The 22,640-nt window shown below is 43.5% G+C and overlaps 1 protein-coding gene across 2 annotated transcripts in view; it reads left to right on the forward strand.

Annotated features, from left to right (window-relative positions):
- The window catches only part of LOC125747271 (synaptotagmin-2-like), an 82,141-nt gene that overhangs the window by 32,591 nt on the left and 26,910 nt on the right, over positions 1 to 22,640 (forward strand). Inside the window, exon 2 of one of the 2 annotated variants that reach the window (XM_049022275.1) lies at positions 14,042 to 14,074. The exons of the other annotated variant lie outside the window; for it this stretch is intronic. The gene's annotated coding sequence lies outside the window, so the exon portion shown is untranslated. The remainder of the gene's footprint in view (positions 1 to 14,041; positions 14,075 to 22,640) is intronic. 2 annotated transcript variants of the gene reach the window in all.

The following is a 22,640-nucleotide window of genomic DNA, read 5'->3' on the forward strand; positions in this document are numbered from 1 at the left end:
AACCGGGGTGGAGCGAGGCTGCTGCACGAAGCAGGATTACTTAGTTAGCTGGGTTAGTTTAAGCTAGGCGTCATGATAGTCCAATAAGTGTTTAGGTAAGGAGCATTCCTATTGGATAGTCTTGACTTTTAGCTTAAGCCACTAACTTTGTGGAACGCCCAGCAGGAAACATTTTCTCATTTATCTGACACTTACAGTCGAGGGAAGGGTTACAATTTATATGTGCTTCCTGGAACTTGAACCCATGACCTTTAGAATTGTTAGTACAATGCTGTACTCGTGGGGCTATTGGAGACACCTCCGGTTACTTATCGATAGAATTTAAGTCATTCACTCATACGATACACTTACATAAATATTTTCCATTATGATTTCATTATGAAGTCAGTCCTAGAATGTAATATTTTTCAGTAATTGTGTGTACATGCATGGTGCATTTTAATCTTTTCATATGTATATTTTTTATAAAAGTATAACAGTTCCTCACCTTTGACCATTCTACGCACCTAAATAAAACATATTCTTGCCAGGGGAGGAATTGCTGGTGTCAACTTTTTAGAAAATTTGCATTTTGAGGGGGGAAAAAACACACGCGATGACTGCCTGCCTGCCCCTGATGGCGAAACAGCGGCCAAAGGCTGTGCCATCTGCACAGAGTGTCAGTCACGCCTAAAACAGGCTGAAACAGCCTTTCTTTACCCGACGCAGAAGCAAAGCAGGACCCACATGCAGTGTAAGAATGGGAAAGCGGGAGTGCGAATGCGACAGGCATGCTGAACGCTGCCATGGTCACATCATTCATACAGAAGTCCTTTGGCCATAAGTTCTCTGAAACCAGCTAAGGATCAGCTTTCCAGGCTTTGAGATTAACCTCCATGCATCCAAGAATATCTGCTTGGCCTAATGTCTAAGTACAGTATCTCAAATTTGCTGTTCTTTTAAAGTAATTTCAGGACACAGCAAAACCCTCCATCCATCCATCCATCCATCCATCCATCCATCATGCCTCTTCTTTACAGAACATATTCTTAAATATCCAAAAATGTAGGTGTTAGCTAATGTGAAACTAATCCTACAGTTATGTGTTGTGCCACTGGGGTCTTTGAAAACAGACATGCAACCTTTATATATTCATTAAATATACATATTATATATGAGCACTCAAAAGATGTGTGAATGTATGGATTTTTATATATTAATATAAGTATACTATAAATATTTATCTTTACTGCTAGTTATTCCTGTTGTTTTTTTGGAAAATTATTCATCAATTTCAATCAGAAACAGTGTTGAAACTAGCCAATAGATTTCATAAGCAAGATGTTAAAATTACGTGAAATATTGTATATTGTTGTATTACACCAATTCTATTTGAGATTGTAAAGTGCAGGAATCACCTGGAAGACTCCGGATATCTTCCGTATTGCAGGTCTTTCTCAGGCGGTGTTCCTAAACGCGGCCACAGTGCATGGCAGTGCAGTCTCCGCGCACATCGCTCACCTCTATCCCACTAAACTGTTCTGACACATCTTCCCTTCTAAAATTGCACCGACTGCACAAACTGTCCCACCTCTTCTAAGGCCCAATGAGCTGGTCTGAATCATGCCACCGAGAGTGTCTGTGACCTCTGCTTCAGGCTTTGCTGAGAAATAATTTACAGGTTAAACTGATTAATGCAGAAGCATAAGACTATTAGCCCAAGGGCACAAGGACATAGATAAAATACACAATGACTTCATTCATTCAAGGACAAGAAATTCCTGTTTGTTTAAATATCTTTGGTTTTTTTTTGTTTTAATTGGTGGGTTGTTTTTATGTTGGGGACATAAAATGAGAGACCTTTTCAGATGCAAGTTTTGGATTTTATAGGGCTATGCCAAAGACCTACCCATACATCCGGTTAGCTGTGCCACTGCATGAATCTTAGATGCCTTTCAAGGGTATTCGGTTCGGCAGCTTGATTATGTCTGGCTATTGGCCAGTCTTTGTGGTGCTGTGACATTCAATTCAATTCAATTCAATTCAATTCAATATAGTGCTTTTCACAACAGAGTCGCTCCAAGGTGCTTTACATGGGTGTGTTGTGATACATTATAACATCATTAAGACAGGGAAAAGGGAAGACAGATAAATAAATCAGTCAATTAATCAATAAATGAATCAAGTAACAAATGCAACAACAATCAAAAATAAATGAACTGTTTCTTAGCTAATGCTTTTGCCTGAAGTAAATGGCACAGCTTAAAATGTATGTTTTTTTTGCATTTTGCTCACTTATACAAGTGGGTGTTCTACTTGGATAAACTCAGGTAAAATTTTCAAGGGCATTTTAGTCCTGGTTCATGACACCTGGGAACCGCGTGTCCGCCATATTTAAAGTGGGCGGCATCACAATCTCCTGCGAGGGAAGGAGCAAACAAGGACGTATCACCCATCACGCATGGCATCACACCCTGTTTATCAGTTCCAGAAGATTCTGGAAGACACTGTGCTGGCCAACCAAGTGACAGAGACAGGACCTGAAAACACTTAACAAGGAGGCCTCAATGATTAAACAACAGTGAGAAAGTGAGTACATTAATTAAGTAATTAATAAATTAGTGCTCTTAGTGAAATTACCAGGTCCACTTTACCATAATTAAATATATCTACATGTAAAATGTACTTACCTTGACTCTGTTGTGGATTATCAGTTATGGGAGATTAATGGATGGATGGATGGATGGCAATGTAAATTATACAACTTATTTGCATTGCACTCAGTAACCAAATAACCCAAACATAAATGCTAGTAATTGAAACACTTAGAATTTATCCAGAAACAATGAGCTGTCCTCAGTCTGCACACACATCCTAGGACTTCATTTGAACTGCATTTTGAAATGATATATTTATGGGACCTGTCAGCCAATATTTGTCATTACTTTCAGAATGCATTATGGACCTTCAAGGCCACTGAATTTTAAAAAGAGCTCAATTTACATAATAAAATGTGTTCTATGGGCCGTAGGGTATTAGTTAGTTCAATTTTAATTAGAAAAAAAAATCACATCCGACTGCAAACTTCATAGACTTCCGAAATGCCAGACGTCGAGCGTGATGACATTTCTGTCATAAACGGCTGTTCTGAGTTGGGTTTAATTCAAAATGGCTTCCTTTGGAGACTCCTCACAGAGCAGATATTTTAGATGGGGGGTGAGTTCATTGTCTATATCTGTGACAAAAAAATGAAACACTGCAACAAAGGAAAGGTTAGATATAGTGTGTGTGTGAGCAGAGGTGGACGAACCATAAGGCTCGTGCAGGCAGCCGCCTCGGGCCCCGAAATCCAGGGGCCCCATGAAGACAGAATTTCCAGAAGTTACATTTAACTATATAACATAATAGAATCATTTAAATTATATCAAATATCTGTTATTTGCATTCTTAGCAACAGTTTTCAGGATAGACAGTGTCCCTCGCCCCGGCAGTAATGAACTATTCTACTCGGAACTTCATGCTACCCAGATTTCTTTTACCGCTGGAATCTACAGGTTGTTTCACAAGAAAACTGGTTTAGAGTAGCCTAACAGAAGAAGAAAGCAGCTAAGAAACAAAACTAACATCACATATATCACGTGACTATGTTGCTAGAGTGGCAGACAAATAGTGAACAGATGTGGAGAGAACACAATTAAACGAATATCTGCCAAAATTCAAGACTAACCATATCCTCAGGGGTGAAGTAAGGCAGAAGCTATCCTAGGCTACATTGCAGGGTCATGACAGAAGAAGGAACGATTAAACTTCTGAAATTTGGCCAATCAAACCATTGCCGTGATAAATCCTCACTCCAATTGGTGAATTCTGCTGACAGCACTCCTGGCCCCCACCCTGATTGGTAAGTTTTACTGCTGGCAGCCACTACTTTGATTAGCATGAAATTGATTCTCCATCATTTTTAATTCCCTCTAGTAAGTAACTGAAATGCCCCCCCCCCCCTAGGGGGCCCCTACCCATATCAGTCTGGGGCTGCCTAAGTTAGAGTATGAAAGAGGGAGGAGTATCAATTCAGTCAGGGGACAGATATATAACATGTACGGCGGAATCTCCTCAGTTTCAGTTGGGATTGTGGATCAACTAGTTACTGTTATGCCGTGTTAACTAAATATTAAATGCCCTTTGTTATGGGGTGGTGCAGTGCACGGTTTCCTCACTTTCCTGGGACCAGGGTTCAAATCTCCGCCCTGGCTCCATGTATGTAGAGTTTGCATGTTCTCCCCGTGTCATTGTGGGGTTTCCTTCAGGTACTCCTGCTTCCCCCCCCACATTCCAAAAACATGCTGAGGCTAATAGGTGTTAAGAAATTGCCCATAAGAGTGCATGTGTGAGTGAATGGTGTGTGAGTGTGCCCTGCCATGGGTTGATGGCCCGTCCTGGGTTGTTCTTTGTGCCTGTAGCATCTGGGATAGGCTCCAGACCCCCAACAACCCTGAATAGGACAAGCTGTTACAGATGATAGATGGATGGATGGATGGATAGACACTTTGTCATATTCTTAGTTTAATGAAGTATTTTTGTTAGGACATGTGAGGCAACATTTTGCATGGCGTCCTGCATCCTCTATGACTATACCCAAACAGACAAAGCTGCCTTTTTGAAATGGGGTTTCACAGAGGATTCATGTGGAGGTTGGTGACAGCATCGATAGATCCTGGAAGGCTCGCCAAAGATGAGAAGATAAAGCTGCTCTCCCAGGAAAAGTGTGCGTCATTTTTAAGGCCCAAATTCAGCTGGGCTACCCTTTCCTGGGGCCTTGGTTCACTTCTCAAATGGACACACTGGCATTACTGCAGCGTTGTGACAACAACCACCATTATAATGGCAGAAACTTTCTTAGAGCTAATCTGATTATGTGTATGACAGTGACTGTGTCAAATGAATTAAGATTCTCCATCAGAATTTTATCACCTGGTTATGGCAGGTACAAAATTGCCTCGATTTTGTTTAATTTTGAAGGAAGGAATGTAGAAGGCAGTGAGAGCATTATGTATTCTGTATACTGGAGGCATTTATACAACCGAAATATTAATGTTTGTTTAAAAATGAAAGCAATTTTTTTTGCAAACGGCAAATGATATTTGACGACTGAGTGTAGACTGGTTGCAGTTAAAGATGCCGGAAGCATAACCAAAGTAACACATGGCTAAATGCTATATATTTTTGTTTTTTATTAAATATTTAGCTGCCTTGCAGCTGAACATACTGTAACACAAAGTGTGCTAGCATGCAGATGTTTGGGGCTGAGTGTCAAAGGTACTTTTTCAAAACAAGGTTAGATCTGAAGGTAAATATGTGAAATTCAGAAAGACACTTAGCTCTCCAAACACTTTGTTTTTTATGTTTGTTTTTGTTCAGTTAAGCAGCATCCAGAAAGCTGGATAATCAAGGATATCTGGAAAATTAGGACTGAGTGCCTTGCCGCAGGGCCCAAAGGCAAAGTCAATGCTTTTGTGGCCAAAGGATTTCAGCCCCTACCTTACTGAACATGGGCATAAATGAATATCCCACCCAGGAGATCAATGCATATTATCAAATGATTTCCCTTTCGCTTTGAGTGACAATACTAAAATCACTGTTTCCTGGTCTCTGTCATTTCTAATCATTTGCAACAATGAATAATTTGTTCATAATTGCAGTTAGTCACAAAATGTCGCAATGTTATTTTTTCTTTATTTGGGCAAGAGAAGTCATAAATTGTAGTGATTTATTGTAGCGTGTTAAATGTCGGGGCATTTTGCATCACCAGGTAATGCAAAAGATTAAATCTCAGTTTCATTGCTCACATTCTCTCTCAGGTTTGAACCGTGCTGTTGAACGAGTGTTTCGTAAACTTGAGAATAATACAAATTCCATTTAATTGTCCTTTGTGAAAATCAAACATTGAGCCTCTCAAGGTGTTTTTTCCCTGAGAATCCCTCTGTGGGTGGGTGTGTGTTTGAGGTCAATGCCTCCACCTGCCATGAGGGGTCGTAAGCAAAAATAATGCAGGTACACTCAGCACGACGTTACACTTTTGTTCTATGTCGCCTTGCATTGGTAGATTTCCATTAACTGATATATACTCATATTATGTATGTGTAATAACGATCACTATAGTCTATAAGATCACTGATTGGTGTGATTATCATTTTTTATCATCGTGATTAATGCCTTCAGTCACCATATTTTAAGTTTGGGTAATAATCCAAAGGAACTACTAGCATTAACCTTTTTGTTAAAATTAACTATAGTATCATCAAGTAGCCATTAAACTAAAATGGATGAAAAAAGTATATTAATAGTCCTGTGCTACTACAATGCATTTTATGTAATACAAATGATAAAAGTAAATGAGTTATTCAGAGGACATGGGATCTTCATCTATTCATCCATTCATGTTTTACCTGCTTATTCTGGTCAAGGTTGTGGGGTTAGGAGTCTCATGGTGCATGTACCCCTAGGCCCACTCTACAGTCTGATTGGACATGTCTCTGAACAAATCATTTTTCGCTCTGCCCTCACAACATACAGTACAGGCCAAAAGTTTGGACACACCTTCTCATTCGATGTGTTGTCTTTATTTTCATGACCATTCTAGTTTCTTCAAAATAGCCACCCTTTGCTCTGATTACTGCTTTTCACACTCTTGGCATTCTCCCGATGAGCTTCAAGAGGTAGTCACCTGAAATGGTTTTCCAACAGTCTTGAAGGAGTTCCCAGAGGTGTTTAGCAAGTGTGCAAAGCGGTAATCAGAGCAAAGGGTGGCTATTTTGAAGAAACTAGATTATAAAACATGTTTTCAGTTATGTCACCTTTTCTTGTTAAGTACATAACTCCACATGTGTTCATTCATAGTTTTGATGCCTTCAGTGAGAATCTACCAATGGTCATGAAAATAAAGACAACACATTGAATGAGAATGTGTGTCCAAACTTTTGGCCTGTACTGTATTTGTGTAAGTAAAACTCCCACAAGCTTTCATTAAGCAGAGATTCAAAACCCTGTATTTTATTGTACTTCCCGGGACAGGCTTCAGGTTCGCTAGACCTTATGCTGTATAAGCACTTGTAGAAGATGGATTATACTTATCTCTGGCAGATGATCCTTGTACAGGGTCTGTCTAGCATGTCTAATTTAATGTCTGTTTAGTTTACTATTCAGGTTCTCTTATGAAGCTGATGAGTAGCGCAACAGCAACATTAACAAATTTGCAGTGGTTGCTGTGTGAGTGGCAGTTCATTGCCCTTTTAACACCGTCCAGAAATGTTCACGCATTACCTGCTTTCCATAATCTCCCCAGGGGAAACAATCCATGGTGCTTTTCAAGCCACAAACTAATTAATGTTATTGTTAGTGTAGCTTTATGGCAATAGACGAAGTCGTATAATTGGCAGATGATATCAAACCATGAAGGGAGGAAATTTAATTAGCATGACAACCAGAAACCTATCACCACTTAAGGTAAAAATGGGAAGTAGATGCCCATCCAGGATCTTGACATGAACATGCAGGAGGGGTCTGCATGCCTTAATGGTCTACAGAGATCTGAACATCTGGAGTTTCAGCTCCAGGTAGGGCTTCCCTTAGTATCAGATCTGTGGAGAGAATCCAGATAAGATATAATCCAACAAAAACCCCAATAAAGAATGTCAAGAAGAACCAGCATATCCTGGTTGGAATGCAGTTACCAGAAGCCCCCCCTAGAGTCACTCCAGGGGGCACTGTGTACTGCTAAGCACCTGGATAGCCTTGGGGGCGGTGTGTACTGCTAAGCACCTGGGTGCCTGGGGGCAGTGTGTACTGTTAAGCACCTGGATAGCCTTGGGGGCAGTGTGTACTGCTAAGCACCTGGGTGCCTGGGGGCAGTGTGTACTGCTAAGCACCTGGATAGCCTTGGGGGCAGTGTGTACTGCTAAGCACCTGGATAGCCTTGGGGGCAGTGTGTACTGCTAAGCACCTGGGTGCCTGGGGGCAGTGTGTACTGTTAAGCACCTGGATAGCCTTGGGGGCAGTGTGTACTGCTAAGCACCTGGGTGCCTGGGGGGCAGTGTGTACTGCTAAGCACCTGGGTGCCTGGGGGCAGTGTGTACTGCTAAGCACCTGGATAGCCTTGGGGGCAGTGTGTACTGCTAAGTACCTGGATAGCCTTGGGGGCAGTGTGTACTGCTAAGCACCTGGATAGCCTTGGGGGCAGTGTGTACTGCTAAGCACCTGGATAGCCTTGGGGGCAGTGTGTACTGTTAAGCACCTGGATAGCCTTGGGGGCAGTGTGTACTGCTAAGCACCTGGGTGCCTGGGGGCAGTGTGTACTGTTAAGCACCTGGATAGCCTTGGGGGCAGTGTGTACTGCTAAGCACCTGGGTGCCTGGGGGCAGTGTGTACTGCTAAGCACCTGGATAGCCTTGGGGGCAGTGTGTACTGCTAAGCACCTGGATAGCCTTGGGGGCAGTGTGTACTGCTAAGCACCTGGATAGCCTTGGGGGCAGTGTGTACTGCTAAGCACCTGGGTGCCCGGGGGCAGTGTGTACTGCTAAGCACCTGGGTGCCTGGGGGCAGTGTGTACTGCTAAGCACCTGGATAGCCTTGGGGGCAGTGTGTACTGCTAAGAACCTGGGTGCAGTGTGTACTGCTAAGAACCTGGGTGCCTGGGTGCAGTGTGTACTGCTAAGCACCTGGATAGCCTTGGGGGCAGTGTGTACTGCTAAGCACCTGGATAGCCTTGGAGGTAGTGTGTACTGCTAAGCACCTGGGTGCAGTGTGTACTGCTAAGAACCTGGGTGCCTGGGGGCTGTGTATACTGCTAAGCCCCTGGGGGCGATGTATACGGTTAAGCACCTGGATAGCCTTGGGGGCGGTTTGTACTGTGAGGGACGCTAGCTTTGGGAACGTGGAATGTTACCTGCAGCCAGGAAAGGAGCCGAACTATGAGCTAAATAGAATTGACCTTAGCTACATTCACAGTATGTTCTCCAGGACCAGCCCACTTGATCGGGGGTGGAGATTCTTTTGCTCATTAATTCACAGGGGTGAAAAATTTGAGCCCGGTATGGGAATCCTTTTGGACTGAATGCAGAGAAGAACTTTCTAATTGTGGTTCATGTGTAGGCACTCAGAAGAATACCCAATCTTCTTAGAGAATGTGGGTGAGGTGCCTGAAAAGGGGCCACCTACGGTTTGGGATCCTACTGAGAGACTTCAGTGATGGAGATACCTGCAGGAGTGTGATTGGGAAGAATATAAAGTGGTGAATTGTTATTAGACTGCTGTGGAAGCCATGCATTAATAAACAACATGTTAAAATACCAGAATGTTTATAAGTTTGTAGGTCAATGATGAGTGATGGACTGTATAGTTGTGTCAGTTGACTTGAGGCTGTTTGTTCGAGACACTTGGATAAAGACAGAGACAGAGCTATCAACCAATCATCACTTGGCTTTGGCGAGTTGGGTTTGGCGCTAGGGGTGGAGGCTAAATAGCTGACAATGACCTGGATGAGAAGTTCAAGCTTACTGGAGATATTTAGCTGAAGCTTCTATGTGAGTTGAACTCAAATTACACCTTTGGAAAAAACACTTGTTTAAGGTCGCACAAGCAGCAGCGTGGTAAGAATACAGTTGGTACCTCATGGCGGTAACCCTAGTATCCACTAGTGGATCCCTTGCGGTGAAGGAACCCTTCGAGATGAAGAAGGAGACCTTCAGAGAAATGCTTTCATGGAGGTCTCCTGAGAAAGCAGAGAAGTGCCTACAGGCCAGAAACTTCAGTGAAGGCTCATGGAGTTTGAGGTGGGAGGTGTTTGGAGAGCCCATGCGGAGAGAATACTAACAGGCCCCAGAGATGCTTTGGCAAACCTCAGGATTAGTAGGCAGAACGTTGCTCTGGCTGAGTTCAGAGGTGGGGAGGTGCTGGCTGACTCAAAGGGTTTTGTCGAACACTGGAAAAAAACACTTTGAGGAACTTCTTAGCTTGGTGCATATGCCTACTCATGAGAAGGCAGTATGGAAACATCTGGTGAATTGGACTCAGATGAAGCTGCTTTGGTGGTCAGAAGCCCGTGTAGTGCAAAGGCTGCATGAGTAGGTGAAATCCATGCTGAACTCAGTGGTTGTTATTTTTAAAAAGGGGGATGTGTTTTATCTGCAAGAGGGTGACACTTCGTAGCCTCCCTGGGAAAGACTACGTCAGAGTCCTGGAGAGGACACTCTGTGTGACGGTCAAAACTCGGATTCAGGAGGAACAGTGCATCAGCTCCTCTCCCTCTCACAGCTGTGTGAGAACTGAAATTACATTGACACAGTCTGGTATACTTCTGGCAGCTGGAGAAGGCGTGTGACTGCCCGCCCCAGCATATACCGTGGGCGATGCGGCAGACATATGGGCTTGCAGGGCTGCTCCCTGTGCTATTTGCTCCCTGTACACAGCAAGGCTTGAGTCTGCATACTTGGCACAGAATCAAAGCCAATTTGAGCAGCTTCACCAGGGTGTCAGGGCCCAGCCGTGACTGCAGGGGCGTGCAGTACAGGGGGCTAAAAGTGACATGCTTGCTATTTGCAGGTGATGTCGTACCTTTGGCCTCCTCTGACCATTTGGCCATGTAAGAAGACATCTGCTGTAACCTGCTCTGCCCGCTGCCACCGTGACCCTCACCAGGAGAAGCGGTGGGAAAATGATGATGATGTTTTCGACTGTTTGTCTCCTGGTCCTTCTGGTTCTCACACCATAGCCCGTGACAGAAATACATTTCTGTAATTACCTAAATTATACAAAAACCTGTCACTCAATGAATGAGAAATATAATTTTTTTCTTAGAAAACCTTACTTATTGTTTATTGTTAGAACCAGATTCCGCTGGTTATTTGAGAGTGAGTTTTCCCAGTAATAGTGCCTAATTTTGTTGAATATGAACGAAAGCATATTCTACTGGAAAGCTGAGGCTTTGTGGAGCACACATGTAAAGACATAAAGTGATTAGAATTGGCTGACTACATATATTCTGGGCAAATTAAAAAACAAACGTGATATTCAAACGTGGAGTGTGGTATGGTCATTCAGTGCTTAGCCTCACCCTTGCAGGATTGCCGGTGTTCGCCCTGCAGTTGACTGTCATCCATGGTGTCCGCTTCCCCCAGCCCTGTGCCGTCTGGCATCGGCTCCAGGCTCACAGAACATAAATGGTGACAGTGAGACTCAGGCCATAGTGCTATGACCTTATGTCTCTTGACTCCATTTCCGGGCATTCAGACATATGTAAATCTGCACATGAAAGTACCCAAACAAGCTACCCATATGCAGAGTTAGGGTGGGAAGTGAAAGTACAGCATTGCTGGTACTTGATGACAGAGTTGTTCACCAAGCTGTCACCGTGAGTAGCCAGCCTCAGTACTATTTTATTGCCAATTTCACTACTGCAGTGCCGCTCAAACATTGCCTTTCACAATGTTAATGACTCACGATTTCTTGAGAAATTGCTTTAGGCAAGTGCTGCTCAACCTTGGTCCTGGTATAATGCTGTTTGGCTGGTGACTCCCTCTCCCGCTGAGCTCTTAATTACCTCTGATTACGCCTCTGATTGGCTGCATCGCAAAATTAAAATTGTATTTCAGCAAGTGTGACTTTAAAAAATTTTATGCATTCTGAGTCATGTTCATACCAATTTCAATTTCTTTAAGGGACACTTATAATTAAAGATAAGAAGGTTTTTCTTTTTTTACATCTCTTGTGAAAAGAGACAGCTTTTTTGTTTGTATCTGCTAAGTTGTTTAAAACTATCTTCCCAAAACCATCTATCCATCTTACTGTCACTCACCCTTATCTGCGTCACACATGGCTGGTGTCAGACAACATACCACTGAACATGAATAAAATAAAATAATATAAATATTTTATTTGGTATGAAACACAAGCAGAACCTTCTTGTAAAAATCGCCACTCTGCAGGCTGTGATTTAGAAGGTCAGCCATTGCCTTTATCGGCCCTGTGAAAGGTAGGGCTTTTGCTTCCCATGTGAGACAGACAAGGATAAGATCTGTTATCATGACTGTTCAAAGCTTTTTTTCAGCAAATACGTATTCAGCAGATGGGTCAGATGTTCCTGCAAGCAGCGCAAACATACCTAGTGGAGGTTACTGAGAGCTACACTGTAGCAGGATAAGTGTAGCTTCTATGGTTTTGTCTGTTCAAAATTATCCTTTAACCTACTATATAAGCTAAAGCCAATACACACACACACACACACACACACAAGAATTCCAATAAGTCTTGAACATAAAATGTAGCACACAATGTTCAGCACTTAAATATCAGAAACAGTGAGACTAACTACAGTAGGCGTCTATCATTAATTATTTAGGGATTTGCTGGTTCACACTCAAATGTTCGAATTTCATTCAATGCACACTGAGTTCTATTGTGAAATTCCATTCTAGATACTGCAAATGGAATAATTTCAGGACAAAATCACTCACCATTTATGCATAAAATCACCAATTATGTGTAAAGTGATTGTTTTCTAGTTTGTTCTTCTGTCATTTTTGACATTTTTCTAATCTTGCTTATATGTCTGCAGTTCAAAAAACTTCATAGACCCTGAGTATGGGGAGTGAGCTGAAATACTTATTCACGTCACATTTAACTTCCGGGGAAGTTTTCTAGTGATCAGTTTCTGTTCCTGGTGTCTCAGTACGTCTAACTATATACTGTAAGCTAATGGTTGGCAGCATCTATTGCTGATGATCTGTATAGCATAGTATAGCATAGCATAACACAGTATAGTGTAGTATAGCATAGTATAGTATAGTTTAATATAGTATAGTATAGAATAGTATAGTATAATGCCGTGCATTATAGTGCAGTATAATATAGTACATCCTACATTAGACATATTGACATAATAATGAATGTGCAGAGAGTCATACACATTTACAGTATCAATTCCATCTAACCCATATTAAGTTTAACATACATTGTAATTAATTGTAACATTTTCTGTTGATTAATGATGGATCCCTTCCTGTCATGTACAGTATCCCTGACCAGCGCAGGCAGTTAGAAGATGAAGGGATGGATGCAATTCAATTAGTTACATAAGATGCCTAGATAAATATGTACATGGAACACAAGGCTGAATAGATGGTTATCAAGTAAAAATTACAGTCAGAGACTGAGCAGCAAGTGTACTGCATAAAGGTTATACTGGTTAGAATCTGCTTTTATATTTAGAAGAATGATAATTAGATTCTTTGGATACGTTTGTAACCAGTTGCAGGCTGGGTTATTCTGAATGCAGTTTCATATTAAAAGACCGAAAACTGTAAATTAGGGTTAGTCAGCCAAGTGATTACAAGGCAGGTTTAAAATTTCTTTCAGGACGTTACATCATGCGGTTGCTTCCTGGTCCTGTTCAGTGCCCCTAATAGTCTGTGTTGTAGTTCATGCATGTGAATTCTAGCTAATCAAAGGTTTTTCCTCCCAGCTTATTAATATAAACTATGAGTCACTTTTCTGTGTAGTAATATTATATATTGTTGCTGGTGGGTAGGTAATTTCAGACGTTATTGCGTTAACTACATAAGGGAAAATGGTGGCGCAGCAGGTAGTGCTATCGGCAACCAGAGTTCGGCCCTGGTTCCTCCGGACTCCACTGAAGTGTCCTTGAGCAAGACACTGGACCCCAAATTGCTCCCGGTGAGCAGGTTGGCGCCTTGCATGGCAGCCTCTGCCTCCGGAGTAGGAATCTTGTGTGTGGATGGGTGAATGTGAGGCATAAAGCGCTTTGAGTGCTCGTAAGAGTAGAAAAGCGCTACCTAAATGCAATCCATTTACCATTTATTCCAGTAGTTCTGGATGTTTCCTAATCCCAGGCTAGTATACAAACCTAATTCCAGTACCATTCTTGTTGCATCATAAAATATTATAAATATGCATATTCACAGCTGTTAGTTTATTTTATTACCATTACCATTGTGAAGCCTTGAATGCATTCATCCTTACAGTATGTGTTTATTTCTGTTTTTATTTTCAGCTCGCTTTGGCCTATTCATCTGCAAATCTGACTGTGAGTACTCACGATGAGTATCATTTTGGGGGTGTATTCACAAATGGGCACTATGCAATCACATGTGCACACACACACACACACACACACATAATCAAGAACTCCATGTAGTTTCATCAAACTTGTAAAAATGTAGAAATCAATATTCTAGAAAATGTATTATTTGCTCTAATCACTCATCCTGCACAGGGTCACCTGGTTAGTTTAAGGGGAAACATGCAAACTCCACACACACTTATGCAAATACATTCATTTATTTCCTGTACCTTTTCTAACTGTAATTATATGATCATTTCTGTCACACCGATATGCTTTCATTTATCTGCTATTGTCTGGTGGAAACATCTCTTTCCCAACTGCCTTACTGCCAACTGCCTTACACAAGTACGTCTATATCTCATACTGCAGTGAATAGACTTTTTTGTTAATTATCTGCTATTCCATTGTTGTGTTACACCCGGGTTCGAGTCTCCGCCTGGGTTACAGGTTTGCTTAGTTTGCATGTTCTCCCCATGTCATCGTGGGGTTTCCTCTGGGTACTCCGGTTTCCCCCCCACAGTCAAAAGACATGCTGAGGCTAATTGGTCTTGCTAAATTGCCCGTAGGTGTGCATGTGTGAGTGACTGGTGTGAGTGTGCCCTGTGATGGGCTGGCCCCCCATCCTGGGTTGTTGCCTGTGTCATGCCCATTGCCTCCGGAATAGGCTCTGGACCCCCCGCGACCCAGTAGGATAAGCGGTTTGGAAAATGGATGGTTGGAATATGAGTTACAACCACTCTGGTTAATGAGTGAATGACAGTAGAGGAATAATGGTTTTCTCATAGTCTCTTTTTAGAGAAGAGAGTCATGTGACTCAGGGACAGCATGCAGAGAGTCATGTGACTTAGGTGCAGGGTGCAGAGAATCATGTGACTCAGGGACAGGGCCCAGAGAGTCATGTGACTCAGGGACAGGGTGCAGAGAATCATGTGACTCAGGGACAGGGTGCAGAGAGTCAGGATTACATGAGGCTGTGGCTTTCAGGGCTACTGTGATGGGAAAGTGCAAGAGCAATACTAGGCAACTGGGAAAGGACAAGAAAAAGCCAGTTATACTGGAAGCAATAATGTAAGAGCAGAAAAGGTCATTAATCATGTGTACAGCTGAAAGAGTGTAATTAATATGATTATTATTATTATTATTATTAATAATAATAATAATTAATTATTAATATTATAATATTAATATTATTATTAATAATAATAATAATAATAATAAAATTTATAAATGTTATTTAGGGAACAGAAAAACAAAGTGAAAACAAGGAACAGGTGGAATCAATCAATAGCTGTCTATCATCTGAATACCACCTCCCGGACAACCTTGGGTACCAACCTTGGGTACCATGCATAGTTATATTCTGTCTTCAGTAAAATGTTTTAAAAAAGGATTTCGTCATTCTAAGTTAAAGCAAATATCACGCTTGTAAATGAATGCTTTTCTATTATTCAATGCATATGTATCACATCAACATAGTATCACATCAATGGAATTGTTTTTTTTTACCTATAAATGGAAAAAGCCGATTTTTTCACATTTCATGAGAGAGACAGACAGATAGATAGAGACAGACAGAAAGACGGAGTCAGAGCGAGAGAGAGAGAGATAGACAGACAGATGGACATAGAGAGAGAGATAGACAGAGTCAGAGCGAGAGAGAGAAAGAAAGAAAGGGACAGAGAGAGAGAGTGTTTGGCTGGCACAGCGAAAGGAACCATGTGGACACTAAGCAATAGGGTCACTGACTGGGGCAAGCAGGCCATCCAGGCTGGGACAGGTTAGCATAACAGGAAAACAAACATTAAAAAGTAAAGAAGCCACTTCAGGAGGTGAAGATTTACATATACTAATGATACAAATGATAATTATAATGGGGGGGAGCAGTGGTTAGCCATAGATTTATGACTCCCACCACCCTGCTTAGGATAAGTGGGTGTAGGAGTTGGATGGATGGATGGTGCTAGTGAAGAACTGAAGGCAGCTTCTGTCTGGGTTATGGGGGTCACCCTGCGTCGGGTGCCAGACCATCACAGCTCTTTATAAATAATAACAATAGGTCCTAATACAAAAATAAGGGCCATGTTTTCTCAGATGGTTACAGCCTTTGTCCACCAGCAGCATCATTTCCTGAAATGCTCATGAGCGAAGATTAAGACCAGTGAGGAAGCATGTTTCACTGTACAGGGCTAACGTGCAGTGGGGCGAGTCATTCTGCCCAAGCTGTGCTGCTGGGAAGCCCGTCCTGATGTCACTCATGACGATGGCGGACACCCCGGGCAAAGCGCAAACAGACCCATCTAGATCACCAAGTTCACAACATGTTCGAATCCCAAATGCCAAAGATACATACAGTGCGAGGTTTGACGTTCTCTAGGACTCATACCTATATTTATAACTATGATATATAGATGACAAACCTTGGTTATTTTCCATACGGTTCACAAAAATGTTTGATTGTATTTTAGTGAACTCTGCTGAACTTAATCAATATATTTTGGTTTCTAGTAGGAGCTGGATGCTTGTTTTCGCTGGTTAGCAGGCAAGCGGCCAGCTTCAGATGTAGAAGCTGATCAGTGTAAAGAGGATATTTGTTTTAATAATGTCGACCTGTGTGAAATCATGTATTATTTACTAAATAACCACTTCATATGTAAGTCTTCATTCTAGGATGAATGTTATATTATCTAAAGTAAACCCCAGATCAGCATTTGCCAAGACTTCATCAGTTAGAGAAGACATTTAGTAGGATAATTATTGCTGTAGAATCTGTACCCCTCCCCCCCTCCCCGCCCCCCATCTCTACATGCATCTTCTGTCGGCGGGGAAATAGGCTGTCTGGCTGAGTGAGTTGCACCTAAGAATTTGCTGAATCTTCATTCCGCCAGTCCATCACAAAGCACGCATACTCATGGTATACAGACGCCCGTTTATGTATCTGGATTGGATGTCAGAATTCAATGTCAGAATTGTGGGAGGAAGACAGAGTGCTTGAAGAAAACCTGTACTAGCCAAGTGAGATCATGTGACCTGCAGGGTGGCTGTTTGAATCCCCAAGTCTGTCCCCAAGGGAGAGCATATGACCTGCAGGGCGGCTGTTTGAGTCCCCAAGTCTGTCCACAAGGGAGATAATGTGACCTGCGGGACGGCTGTTTGAATCCCCAAGTCTGTCCACAAGAGAGATCATGTGACCTGCGGCACGGCTGCTTGAGTCCCGAAGTCTGTCCCCAAGGGAGGTCATGTGACATTCAGGGCAGCTCTTTGAGTCCCCAAGTTTGTCCCCAAGGGAGAGCATATGACCTGCAGGGCGGCTGTTTGAGTCCCCAAGTCTGTCCCCAAGGGAGAGCATATGACCTGTAGGGCGGCTATTTGAGTCCCCAAGTCTGTCCCCAATGGAGAGCATATGACCTGCAGGGCGGCTGTTTGAGTCCCCAAGTCTGTCCCCAAGGGAGAGCATATGACCTGCAGGGCGGCTGTTTGAGTCCCCAAGTCTGTCCACAAGGGAGATAATGTGACCTGCGGGACGGCTGTTTGAGTCCCCAAGTCTGTCCCCAAGGGAGAGCATATGACCTGCAGGGCGGCTGTTTGAGACCCCAAGTCTGTCCACAAGGGAGATAATGTGACCTGCGGGACGGCTGTTTGAATCCCCAAGTCTGTCCACAAGAGAGATCATGTGACCTGCGGCACGGCTGCTTGAGTCCCGAAGTCTGTCCCCAAGGGAGGTCATGTGACATTCAGGGCAGCTCTTTGAGTCCCCAAGTCTGTCCCCAAGGGAGAGCATATGACCTGCAGGTCGGCTGTTTGAGTCCCCAAGTCTGTCCCCAAGGGAGAGCATATGACCTGCAGGGCGGCTGTTTGAGTCCCCAAGTCTGTCCCCAAGGGAGAGCATATGACCTGTAGGGCGGCTATTTGAGTCCCCAAGTCTTTCCCCAAGGGAGAGCATATGACCTGTAGGGCGGCTGTTTGAGTCCCCAAGTCATCCCCAAGGGAGAGCATATGACCTGCAGGGCGGCTGTTTGAGTCCCCAAGTCTGTCCCCAAGGGAGAGCATATGACCTGCAAGGCGGCTGTTTGAGTCCCCAAGTCTGTAGAGCATATGACCTGTAGGGCGGCTGTTTGAGTCCCCAAGTCATCCCCAAGGGAGAGCATATGACCTGCAGGGCGGCTGTTTGAGTCCCCAAGTCTGTCCCCAAGGGAGAGCATATGACCTGTAGGGCGGCTGTTTGAGTCCCCAAGTCATCCCCAAGGGAGAGCATATGACCTGCAGGGCGGCTGTTTGAGTCCCCAAGTCTGTCCCCAAGGGAGAGCATATGACCTGCAAGGAGGCTGTTTGAGTCCCCAAGTCTGTCCACAAGGGAGATAATGTGACCTGCGGGACGGCTGCTTGAGTCCCCAAGTCTGTCCCCAAGGGAGGTCATGTGACATTCAGGGCAGCTCTTTGAGTCCCCAAGTCTGTTCCCAAGGGAGAGCATATGACCTGCAGGTCGGCTGTTTGAGTCTCCAAGTCTGTCCCCAATGGAGAGCATATGACCTGCAGGTCGGCTGTTTGAGTCCCCAAGTCTGTCCCCAAGGGAGAGCATATGACCTGCAGGGCGGCTGTTTGAGTCCCCAAGTCTGTACCCAAGGGAGAGCATATGACCTGCAGGGCGGCTGTTTGAATCCCCAAGTCTGTCCCCAAGGGAGAGCATATGACCTGCAGGTCGGCTGTTTGAGTCCCCAAGTCTGTCCCCAAGGGAGAGCATATGACCTGCAGGTCGGCTGTTTGAGTCCCCAAGTCTGTCCCCAAGGGAGAGCATATGACCTGCAGGTCGGCTGTTTGAGTCCCCAAGTCTGTCCCCAAGGGAGAGCATATGACCTGCAGGGCGGCTGTTTGAGTCCCCAAGTCTGCCCCCAAGGGAGAGCATATGACCTGCAGGGCGGCTGTTTGAATCCCCTGACCTGGAGGTGCCACCCTGTATGTCCCTGTTCCAGGTCTGCTCTTGTGCTTTAATCTACAAACCCCATTTCCAGAAAATTTGGGATAATTCCTAAAATGCAATAAAAACAAAAATCTGTTCATTCATACGAACCTTTATTTAACTGACAAAATTACAAAGAAAAGATTAGTATCGTCAATTCCCAAATGATTCAAAAGTATAATTAAAAGCAAAGGTGATGTAACACAATAGTAAACATGTATTACTTTTCTTCATGTGTTGCAGGCATCAAATTCTAAGTTATATTTATAAATTTTACATTCATTATATTTACAAATTTTACATATTTCATTATATTTACAAAATCCAATTGAGTTGGTCAGTAAAAATACTGTCAATCTTTTCTTTGTACTTTTCTCAGTTAAGTAAAAGTTCATTTGAATTAACACATTACAGATTTTTGTTTTTGTTCCATCTTGAAAAATAAATCCCAGTTTTTCTGGGAATGGGGTGTGTATCCCCACATGGCTTTTCTAATTCACTTGGTAAACATGCTAGTTTGTACTGGGAAAAAAAAACATTTTAAATATTTTCAAATGTTTGGTTTTGGTTTAATACATTTTAAATTTGATTGTTTAGGTATTATTCTTTCTTGACTTTTTCTGTATATTTCAAAGGCTTGTGATTTTAGTTTCTCTGTGTTACCTGTGGTGTGTGAGTGTTGCCCTGCTTTTTACAGAAATTCTGGTGTTTTGGGATAAACTGCAGAATTACCGTGACCCTGTGCTGGACTGATCTTAAGGAAGATGTGTCATTTTACTGATGGTCCCTAATTTCATTAAAAGAGGGATTCCACTCTGATTGCCATTCAACGCAGACGCAGAGATGCAGCACTCATCCATTAGCGATGCATTTACATTAAAGTTCATTTACTAAGTCATTTATTGATATAACAACATAAACACTAATTTATTGCTCAAGTGTTAAGACATGCCAGCCAAGCCAAGCCTATGTTAAGAAGTTTGCATTCTTGCCATAAAAGCATATTACACTTAGTTAATATAACACACACATTATTGATGCTGCACAATTAAGCCTAAAATTGATCCCATTGCGTTTTTAAGATTTAAGATCTTTAAGAAGTCTGGGTCTGTTTTCTTGTGTTCTGAACCCTGGGCAGGCAGCAACACATAGAGCTATGTGATTGCGCGTGTGTTGCCCCCTTCCCAGCATGCCGAGCAGCCGATTGTTTGTGTAAAAATGGCCCCACGGTGAGCAGGATTGGGTGGGTGCGAAAAGGGGTGAGAAGCTCAGTGGGTGATTCCGTCAGTGTTAAATAGCGAGATGTCAGACCTACATTGTCTTTAAAGGACGACGAAAATACAACATTTCCGTTATATTATTTACATCCCTCTGCTTGTCTGCGAATACGGAAGGAAGGCAGACATCAAAATAAGTGCCGTTGTGGTTTGGATGAGAGCAGATACGCTGCAGTAGACTGGAAACTGCACCTGTGTAAATTAAACCCAAGTGAATAGGGACAAGCAGAAGAAAGTAACTGCTCTGTATTATGCCAATATATTAATGTTAAGAATGGTAGACTGGATGTTGTTTTCTTGCCTCTGTTCGACATCCAGGCGCGTGGTAGCCATTGACTGTCAGGCCGTTGGGGGCCGGAGGTGAGGCAGAAGCAGCGGCCACCAGCTTCGGCTGCTTTGCGGTTGGGCTCAGCCCCGGCAAAGCAATGCTGATGTTAGGAGGAAATATTCAGCACAGAATTAGCAGCAGACTCAGGATGCCCTGATGAGCCCAGCATATACTTAATGAGAATCATATTTGATTAAGGTCTTATTGACGTCGGACTGGATGAATTCTGTCCTTCCTCAAAGCTGGCATTTGAAAGGAAAAGGAGGGGAAAAGATGTGTGGGCATTCGGCAGGAGCAAAGCTGCTCGAAGGGCGACTGCAGAAGGTGAAATGATCGTGCAGTTTTTCTGTTTCGTTTTTTTTTTTTTTCCGGTGATGTCGGCTATTTTCATTCCGGCTCCTCCGCACCAGAATAGGGTCAAGGTAGCGCAGGGCTTCCAGAAGCTTCTTACCTCTTCATCTCCCCAAACGGCAGGAACGTTGGACTGGACAAGACAGTGTGATGGAGGGAAACTGAGAGGAGAGGAAGAAGGGAGGTGATGAATGGCAGGCAGCTACACTGCCAGAATAGAACAACCCAAAGCATTCTGAAGGATAGACAAGAACTTGGTGCAGGTCCATCTTGCAGGGCCCGTTGGGACTGACTGACACAACAAGATGGAGAAAAGAAACACACTCATGTACATCAATCCGTTTGAACTGCGTATCCTGGTCACATGACACAAACCTAAAGTCATCTGACTGACCTGCAAGGGATGGGCAACGCCCTCCTCCGCACATAGAGTTGCGTCTTCTGTTTTCCTGCACATTCTTACGTTTTGTCGCAGTTTGAGTCTCAGCACACCGCTTTGTTCCTCGTACCATCGCTGACAGCCCAGCATCTGTTACCTATTTCTCGCCGTGGGCTCGTGCCTTCCATTATCTCACGGCATCGCGACCTGTCAACGAAAACGGGCTGGTGATACCAGAAAAGTCCCTGAGAATGCATGAGGATTTATACAACATCTGTGTCACTCTGCTGCTTGCTTGCAGTGAGCCCATGTCATTCCGATCATGCAGAATGTCGTCTACGGTATGGAGAACCATGAATGAACCCGCTGTGGTCACGGGAAATCGTTCCCATCAATGGATGCTAGCTGTTGTGCTTATTTTTGGGTTCTCAGGTCTATTTCAGCCCAGATAAACAGGGGGACTGTTTGGCAGCTCCAGGTGCTGTAAGATTTGAGACTACTGCTGATATTCTCAACATAACAGCCTCACTGTAAAGGGGGTGTTCACCTGCACTGCCAGAAGGGGGCGATCTCTGTGTCACTGGCTATTAGGTTGGCTTAAACATTCTGTATACTCTGCAGGGATGATGTAATCCTCCCTCCGCCCCACACACACACGACCCGCCCCCCCCCCCCCCCCATAACTCAATGACTGAGTGAGGGCAGACGCTGAATGGACATTCTGCGGAAGTGGTACATTTACTGCCTGATGGTTCAGTTTGTAACCTTGTTATGTACATTACACGTCTGAAATGCAGCTATTATTATTAATAAGAATAATAAAAAGAACAAAAAGATATTTGATAAGGAGACAGCTGCACACCTGAATCATGTATGAAGAGTGTTGCTTGAAGACTGGAGATTGTGACTGTTTGCTGTGTCTCTGTTATTGTCAGTGTGGGTGACCTTTACAGGACGGCGTGCTGTTCCAGGCCTGTGGTCCTCCATCCGTCTGCCTCGGCGCAAACGCGCTTGGTCAGCTGCGAGGCAGAGCTGTGAGGCAGAGCTGCGAGGCAGAGCTGCGAGGCAGAGCTTTCTGTCGGCCTTCCTCGCTTCATCTTAGCAGCTTGTCTTAAAGCACCAGTTATTGAAATGAATGGACTGCAGTCCTCCGTTTTAAAACTCGTGCTTTTCTCGGCTTTGATCTCTTTATTTGTATTGTCAAATCAAAAGAATCGTCGTTATTGCGATGCGTTATA

The sequence above is a fragment of the Brienomyrus brachyistius genome, chromosome 8 (genome assembly GCF_023856365.1).
Source record: "Brienomyrus brachyistius isolate T26 chromosome 8, BBRACH_0.4, whole genome shotgun sequence".
In the NCBI taxonomy this organism is placed as follows: domain Eukaryota; kingdom Metazoa; phylum Chordata; class Actinopteri; order Osteoglossiformes; family Mormyridae; genus Brienomyrus; species Brienomyrus brachyistius.